This window comes from Sorex araneus, chromosome 2 (genome assembly GCF_027595985.1).
Source record: "Sorex araneus isolate mSorAra2 chromosome 2, mSorAra2.pri, whole genome shotgun sequence".
NCBI classification, from domain to species: domain Eukaryota; kingdom Metazoa; phylum Chordata; class Mammalia; order Eulipotyphla; family Soricidae; genus Sorex; species Sorex araneus.
In genome coordinates this window covers 291,342,027-291,350,702 of record NC_073303.1, presented here as the reverse complement: position 1 = coordinate 291,350,702, position 8,676 = coordinate 291,342,027, and positions in this window count along the sequence as shown.

The window sequence follows — 8,676 nt, the reverse complement described above, 5'->3', positions numbered from 1 at the left end:
CATGGTTGATTCACTGTGGTATCCTTTCAGCCACATTTACCCTGCAACAAATGAGTTGATCAGAGAAAAATTGCTATGGCCAAGTCTGAGATATCCTCTGAAACAAGGCACAAATCCTTTTGGTGGATTTTCCCAGCCCCTAATCTCACTGTTGGTGCTAACTCAAGAAACAAGGGGTCCTTTCACCCCCAGCAATCTAACAAAGCTGTCTATTCTCTCCCTCCCTTCCCATCCCCAAACTAAGAGCAACTGGGGCCCAGGGTGATAGTAAGTGTGTAAGGCTGGGGTTGAATTCTCAGCATCCCAGATGGTCCCCTGAGCACTGCCAGGAGTAATCTCTGAGCAAGGCTGGCTGTTAAAAGTTAAGACTAGGGGCTGAAGCCATAGCACAGTGGGTAGGGCATTTGCCTTGCACACGGCCGGCCTGGGTTCGATTCCCAGCATCCCACATGGTCCCCCGAGCACGGCCTGGAGTTATTCCTCAGTGCAGAGCCAGGAGTAACCTCTGTGCCTCGCCAAGTGTGACCCAAAAAGCTAAAAACAAAAAAAAGTTAAGAGTAATTTGTCCTGTTTTCTTACTATTTTTTATTATCTTGACAATTATCAAAAAAGAATAAAATCTTTGTTAATGTCTATCAATTTCTCCACAAAAGAAAATGCATAATCTCAAAGAAAAATACTTAAAGAAAAATTAAAATTATCTTTCTGATCCAGGTAAGAGAGAAAACCTGCAGAATAAAAAGTAACAGATTTAAACTTTTCTGTAATAAAACATATTTAGCGCGTGTTGACGATAGTCATTTACCATGCTAGACAGTTTTGTTTAACACCAACAGTTAAGTTGGTGTGCAACTTAATCATCACAGTCACTCTGCTGTCCCCTTAACAACCTACAGGTTATTTTTCTTGTTTGTTGTTTTTCATTTTTCAGCCACACCTGGCATTTCTCAGGGTTCACTTCTAACTCTGTGCTCAGGCATGACTCCTCAGGGAACCACACATGGTGTGGGGGATCGAATCAGGGTTGAGTGTGCTCAAGGTAAACTCCCAACCCACTGTACTTTGGTTCTGGCTCATGACCTCTGTTTCATCAGAAAGAAACTAGCTCATGGTACCCTGCCCATGTCACATGGAATTGACAGTCAAACTCAGACCTTTGACTCTATTGCACCATGTTACCAGGAAATTTTATTGCCAGTGTTGTTATTATTGATTCAGGCCACCTGACTGCTGGCTATATTGTCAGATGATACATGTGACTTAAGATATCAATAGGGGAAGTGGGAAGCAAGGGAGATAACAGACTCAGGACAGAGTGCTATCACATCTCTCCTCAATCCACCTCAGTTTCTCTAGAAAGTTCCTGGTTGGAGGGAACTGGACTGGTGAAGTCGACCACAAATATACAGCATGGCTGCTAATATCCGACGCACCCCACTAGACAGCTGTAAGTGTTGCTTGGTCTACTCAGTGTGGACATGGTCCCCACCACCAGTACTTGGAGCCATTGAATTCTTGGGGAGTCATGACCTCAGGTTAGAGTGAAGGGTTGCTCTGTGTCGGAAAAGGAAAATCATACCAACCTTCTGGGAAGTTTTGTCTCCCGGGTCCATTATCTACCCTCCACAGAGAAGAATTTCAGGAGAACGGTAACCTCATTTAAATTATTAATTAATTAATTAATTAAACAAAAATAACTCAGGGAAATGTGAGGAGGGAGTTAGAAAGAGACACATCCAAGGAGAGAACGGGGGCTTCCTTCAGAAGAGTGGGAATCGAGGGTGCCCTATAAAGTAAAAGAAAGCAATTACACATTTCAGATTGAGTTATGGGCAACCCCAGCATTGGGAATGCAGCTTCTTGCCTTTGCAATCTTGGTTTTATAGGGCTTTTCCCAGACTAACCCTGCTCACATCTTTCTACTCAGATAACAGTGGTTCTAGGGCATTGTCTTGAGGAGGGGGAAAAGATTTGTATTTTTGGTGGTACTCTCAAAAATACAGAAAAATACAAAAATACAAAAAAAAAAAACCCAGAAGGCTCTATCACAGCCTTCTGTTTTTCTTGAAGTTTCTCTCTTTCTGGAAGAGCTGACCCCTCTGGGGGTGGAAGGGTGTGTCTCACATTCTGTATCTCCAAAGGAGTGCAATTTCTTTTTTTTGCTTTTTTGGGTCACACCCAGCGATGTTCAGGGGTCACTCCTGGCTCTGCACTCAGGAATTACCCCTGACCGAGCTCAGTGGACCATATGGGATGCTGGGAATTGAACCCGTGTCGGCCGCATGCAAGGCAAATGCCCTACCCACTGTGCTATCACTCCAGCCCCTGAAGTGCAATCTTTATTCCATCGGGCTACTTCAGAGCTGATAACAGGGCAATTTCTCTAATACTTCTCAAGATACTCATTACCAGGGGATGATACCCCATCTGTCTGTCTGCTTCGTTATAAAAAGACATAACACAATAATAAGAGAATAAGTCAAAGTCACGATCATGTGTGGAATGGTGAGCCAACCTCACTAATGTGAGAGGAAGACATTGAAGAAGTCAAAGTGCCAACTTAGAAAGACAAAATGGAGCCCAGTTGGGAGTTTAGGTAGAAATGGGCAGTACGGTATACATACAGCTCTTGAGCAAAGGTATTTTACGGTTTTCATCTGCTTAAGAGCCATTACTCTGAAGATTTTGGATGGCATTGATGAGAATGCAAAACGACAGAACTCAAAGCAGTATTCCCAGTAACTTGTCATGTTTAAAATGAAGGGGAGGGGCTGGAATGATAGCACAGCGAGTAGGGTGTTTGCCTTGCACACGGCCGACCCGGGTTCAATTCCCAGCATCCCATATGGTCCCCTGAGCACCGCCAGGGGTGATTCCTGAGTGCAGATCCAGGAGTAACCCCTGTGCATTGCCAGGTGTGACCCAAAAAGCAAATAAATAAATAAATAAATAAATAAATAAATAAATAAATAAATAAATAAAATGAAGGAGCACTCCACATCGCTAGTCTTCAGGGAGATGCAAATCAAAACAACAATGAGATATCATCTCACACCACAGAGACTGGCACACATTCAAAAGAACAAAATAAACCAGTGCTGGAGTGGATGTGGGGGAAAAAGGGATGCTCTTTCACTGTTGGTGGGAATGTCGACTGGTCCAGCCTTTCTGGAAAACAATATGGACAGTCCTTCAAAAACCAGAAATTGAACTTCCGTATGACCCCGCAATACCATTTCTGGGAATATATCCCAAGGATGCAAAAAAGTACAGTAGAAATGACATCTGTGCCTATATATTCATTGCAGCATTGTTCACAATAGCCAAAATCTGGAAACAACCCGAGTGCCCTAAAACAGATGACTGGTTAAAGAAACTTTGGTACATCTACACAATGGAATACTATGCAGCTGTTAGGAGAGATGAAGTCATGAAATTTGCTTATAAATGGCTAGACATGGAGAATATCATGCTAAGTGAAATGAGTCAGAAAGAGAGGTACAGGCATAGAAGGACTGGACTCATTTGTGGAGTATAGAACAACATCACATGAGGCTGACATCCAAGGACAGTAGATACAAGGGCCAGGGGGACTGCCCATAGCTGGAAGACTGCTTCATGAGCGGAGGGGAGAAGGCAGATGGAATAGAGAAGGCATCACTAAGAAAATGATGGCTGGAGGAACCAGCTGGGATGGGAGATGCATGCCGAAAGTAGGTAATGGACCAAACATGATGAACTCTCAGTGTCTGTGTTGCAAGCTATAATGCCCAAAAGTAGAGAGAGAGTATGGGGAATATTGTCTGCCATCGAGGCAGGGGGAGGGTGGGAAAGGGGGGGTATACCGGGGATATTGGTGGTGGGGAATGTGCACTGGTGGAGGGATGAGTGTTTGATCATTGTGAGACTGTAACCCAAACATGAAAGCTTGTAACTATCTCACGGTGATTCAATAAAATAAACAAACAAACAAACAAATAAATAAATAAAATGAAGGAGCACTGCTCAGGGCCAGTATCTGAAGACAGTTCTCATTTTTCTCTATAACATGGTTTATCATGTTTTTCGATAGATAAAATGAGCATGAGTCACCTGTCACCCAGCACTAACCTTTCACTCTTTTAAAATATGTACGCACTCCTCCCACTGCCCAGCCAGGCACACCCATGCCCATGACTCGACTAGAGATCCACCTGACTCCATCTGTTTCTGCTTCTCTTCGGCTCAGTAATGTGTTCTTTTCCAGTCCAACCCACATTCCTAACATTGCCCAGGTCTAGTACCTCAAGAAGGATGCCCTTATTGGATTCTTTTCCTCACCTCTTACTTCATGCTCAGGGCTTACTCTTTGCTCTGTGCTCAGGAATCACTTCTGGCAGGGGTTGGGGAATCATATGTGGTGCCAGGTCAGACACAGGCAGGGTTAGCATCCTACCATGCACCAACCGATCTGGAGTTTCTTGACTAGCACTAGTGAGGCCATCAGGGGAAGGCCCCCTCTCCATCACCTCTCACTGAGGGAAATGGCTTTACTGGAAATAATCTCTCTTTTCTTTGGCCAATCAACTTATCACCGCTTTCTGACTATAAAGACCTTCCATCCAGTGCAAGTACTTGAAGATCTTTTTAGATAGGAGGCTGCCTAATTAATCAGTTGCTTATTTCTTTGTTTGCTTGTTTGCTTTTTTAGGGTCACACTCAGTGGTGCTCAAGGGTTACTCCTGACTCTGAACTCAGGAATTATTCCTGGCAGTGTTTGGGAGACCACCTGGGATGCCGGGGATCCAAACCAGGTCAGCCATGTGCAAGGTGTGCAAGGGCGTGCAATGCCCTACCAGTCCCAGCTGCTTCATGAGTCACTTAATGAAATGAATTAGATATCTAATGTATACTCTGTGTGTGTGTTTGGCCACACCCAGCGGTGCTCAGGGGTTACTCCTGGCTCTGAACTCAGGGATCACTCTTGGTGGTACTCAGGAGACCATATTGAATGCAGGGGACCAAACCCAGGAGACCAAACCCAGCTATGGTTCACCCTCCTGCAAGATCTAGAGGTCTATAATGAAGTGGTCTAGAACCTTTTATAGCTATATAAACCTTTTATAACTTTTGTAACTATAAAAAACATGTAAGTACTCTTTAATAATGATACACTAGAAACTGCAGTGAGTTAAGGGGGAAAAAAATAGCTTGCCAAAGTATGGTATTTGTTGTTACTGTGCCCTTCCCACCCATTGTCTGACATTACTAAAGGTTGTTCATGAAATAGGCGGAGTCCTAACTGTGAGTCACTGGCTCAGGAGAATCCATAGTCCTTCCTTTGTAAGTGCTTCTACATCCAAGAAGTGATTCAGCTTAAATCTTAAACTGATGAATGAGAATTCTTTGTGGGAAAGTGAAATGATTCTAAGAAACCTAAAACCGCTTCCAAGAGCTCCTTTTCTGGTTTACAGGAAACTGCTGCCCCCCAGAGGATAAAAGCATAGCTGAGCATCTTTAGAGGAAACCCAGCGTTCCTGGGAGAAAGGACTTTCTTTCTCTTCCTAATACATGCTTCCATTCTGTCTTTTCCTCCTTGGAATGAGAGGCAAGTAAAATAGTTTAACTTAGGGAATGTGAGCCAGTGACAGAAAAAGGAGAGATGGGAGGAGGGGGGAGAGAGAGATGGAGGGAGAGAGGAAGGAGGGAGAAATTAAAGGAGGGATGGGGGAGGAAGAAAAAGGGAGGGAGGGAAGAAGGAGAAAGAGGGTGGAAGAAGGGAGAAAGAGAGGGAGGAAGGGAGGAAGGAGAAAGAAACAGACAGAGGGAGGGAGGAGGTGTAGGGGAGAGGGAGGAGGGAGCCGAGAAAGAGAGGAAGAGAAAGAAAATGTGCTCAAGAGAATACAGTCCAGGCTAAGCTTGTGGGGGGTGGGGATAGTGTTGGCAGTGGCTGCAAGGAAAGTTTGGTGTCAAGTCTCACAGCATTTCACTAGTATTGCATACTGGGAGGCCAGAAGGCAGAGCTTAGGCTGACTATGAATCTGTGAATGAATCCATGGAAGGTGTTTGTAAAATATAAGAAGAGTACTGAAAAAAATGAACCCCAACCGCCCCTCTGTCACATGTGCACTCAGTCAACTGTTTGATTATATTGATGCCTTGTTTATCGACATACCCAGACATACCAGCCTTACAACAAAGACTGGATGAAAGAGAAGAACGACTTGCCGAAAGTAGATAATGGACAAAACATGAGGACCTCTCAGTGTCTGTGTTGCAAGCCACAATACCCAAAAGTAGAGAGAGAATGGGGAATATTGTCTGCCATAGAGGTAAGGGGAGGATGGGAATGGGGGGGTATACCCAGGATATTGGTGGTGAGGAATGTGCACTGGTACAAGCATGGGTGTTTGATCATTGTGAGATTGTAACCCAAACATGAAAGCTTGTAACTATCTCACGGTGATTCAATAAAATTAGAGAGAGAGAGAGAGAGAGAGAGAGAGAGAGAAAGAGAGAGAGAGAGAGAGAGAGAGAGAGAGAGAGAGAGAGAGAGAGAGAGAGAGAGAGAGAAGAATGACTTGCTTATTTCCCAATTGGTCAGGAAATAATTGAGCTGGAAGCATTAGGGGGAGGGGAGAGGAGCCTTGGAATACAGTTTCGTAGCAAACTATAGTGGATGGATGTTTTATATTCTAATAATCCTACTTTCATTTGGAAATGCTAGCCAGGATTGAATGTATTGAATGAAATATGAGGCTCTTGTTCCATCGGAAAACCCCATTGCCTCCTTCCCACACTTTCTTTTAACTTAAAATATTTTTACAATGTTTTAGAGGTTGTTCTCTGTCAATTATTGTTGGTCAACCCTTCAAACCATTCAGTTCCACCTTAATAATACTCACTATACTAACCATTCTTCAGACTGGGTGGGGATGGGTGATGATGACACAATTATACCCTCAAAGTGCAACAAGTAAGCTAAAGTTCATTTTATTTATTTTTAATTGAATCACTATGAATTATAAAGTTGCAAAGATATTTATGATTGGGTTTCAGGCGTATAGAGTTTTAACACCAATCCCTTCAACAGTGCCCACTACCCTGCACCAATGTCCCCAGTTTCCTTCCCATGCCCCAGCCTGCCTCTGTGTCAGGCACTTCAATCTCCCCCTGCCCCCCTCCCACACACCCACCCACTCACACATTGTCCTAGTGTTCCCTTGCCTAACTTATCCCCTTCACCCCTGCCACAGTGCCACGCTTCCTACTAAAGATCAGTTCCAGTACTCCTGCTTTTATTGCCTTTCTATTGCCTTTCTATTGCCATTGGGCATTTGGTATTCCCCTGTGAAGTTTCTTTATATCCCACATATGAGAGGGATAATTCTGAGTCTGTTCCTCTCCTTTGGGCTGATTTCATTCAACACAACACTGTCCAGATCCATCCATGATGCAACAAATTGTATGACTTTATCTTTTCTTAAGGCTCCATTGTGTATATGTATCATAGTTTCTTTTTTTTTTCATTTTCTTTTCTTTTTTTTATTATTGAATCACCATGTGGAAAATGACAATGCTTTCAGACTTAAGTCTGTTATACAATGCTGAAACACATATTCCACCACCAAAAAAAAAAAAACCAGTATACCTCCCATCCCCCTCACCTGTGTAAGTGATAAATTTCACTTTACTTTCTCTTTACTTTGGTTACATTCAATATTTCAACAAAAAACTCACTATTATTATTAGGAGTTCCCCACTAGAGACATACCTGCTGTGGAGAGATATGAGGTCGCGCGGCTGCGATAGTTTTTTGGATTTCTGTATTTTAGCAATTGAGTCCAGGGAAATTTCTTCCAGAAATTGGATCATTGCAAGCTTGTAACTCTCATTAGTGGTCCTCATAATATGGCGGTCACCACGCTCTTCCCCCCCAGCAAGGAAAAGGCGAGAGAGAAAAACCTTTCCCCTCCAGGGCAGGCATGAGGCCGCGGCTTAGTTCTCGGTCTGGAGACATTCTGCAAGTAGCTGCCTGTACCTAAAGGATTATAACTGCCAGCAGCCTCTGCGTTCTGAGATTGGTTTCTGTGCCTCTGGGATAATGGATGCTCAGGGTGGCGGAGCCATTCCTGAGCATATATTTTGTATATCAGGAAAGGTTGTGCGGCCGCTTACCTTTTGGAGGTGTTCCAGTCCCGCATACTGGAGCTGTGTTAGTAGAAGCTCGGTGTCACCGGGGCTCCATTGGAGAAGGTGTGCTGGCTGTACCTTCTCCGTCTGACCCCCTGGTGTTGTTGGCCCGGTCTAGGGTCCAGAGCAATCTCCAGCTGGCGGTGCCCACCGGAGTGGCCCAAATTCTTCACTGCTGATTATGGCAAGATGGCGCTGAGATAGTTTCTTTTTTACTTATTTTTTATTAGTGAATCATTGTGAGGTACAGTTACAAACTTATGAACTTTCATGTTTGCATTTCAGTCATACAATAATCATTTACTCATTCCTCCACCAGTGCCCATTCTCTTCCACCAATGTTTCCAGTATCCCTCCCACCCTCCCCACCCTGTCCCCCCACCCCATCCTGCCTCTGCGGCAGGGCATTCACTTTTGTTCTCTCTCCTTTTGGGTGTTGTGGTTTGCAATAGAGATATTGAGTGGCCGTCGTGTTTGGTCTATAATCTACTTTCGGCACATATC